The following is a 322-nucleotide window of genomic DNA, read 5'->3' as shown; positions in this document are numbered from 1 at the left end:
ACAAAAAACTGCCAAAGTTTGGCTCCATTTCTCAGTCAAGTTGATTCGATCATGGTTTCAAGTGGGTCATTGCCATCTCTGGTCGCTCATGAAATTCTGGCCGGGCACATCACCCGACAACGACCCTTTGAAACGAGGCTCCTCGGATGCGAGCCAGATCAAGATGAACCACCAGAAAAGGGGGACTTTTATTGGAGTATGGAGACCTCGACCACTTCTACCTCTCTTTCCCCTTGAAGAACAACATGACTGAGGTCCCGAAGGGGACATAAACTTGTCGTTCGCTGCCTCACTGGCTGCTTGGTATCCCAACTTGAGGTTC

The 322-nt window shown here is 49.7% G+C and overlaps 1 protein-coding gene across 5 annotated transcripts in view; it reads right to left on the bottom strand.

The window, feature by feature from the left end:
• The window catches only part of LOC131882543 (calmodulin-binding transcription activator 1-like), a 64,635-nt gene that overhangs the window by 10,789 nt on the left and 53,524 nt on the right, over nucleotides 1–322 (bottom strand). The gene's annotated exons all lie outside the window — the stretch shown is intronic.

Source organism: Tigriopus californicus, chromosome 6 (assembly GCF_007210705.1).
Source record: "Tigriopus californicus strain San Diego chromosome 6, Tcal_SD_v2.1, whole genome shotgun sequence".
Classification (NCBI taxonomy): Eukaryota; Metazoa; Arthropoda; class Copepoda; order Harpacticoida; family Harpacticidae; genus Tigriopus; species Tigriopus californicus.
The sequence above is the reverse complement of the archived record's forward strand: the minus strand, read 5'-3'. Positions and strand labels throughout refer to the sequence as shown.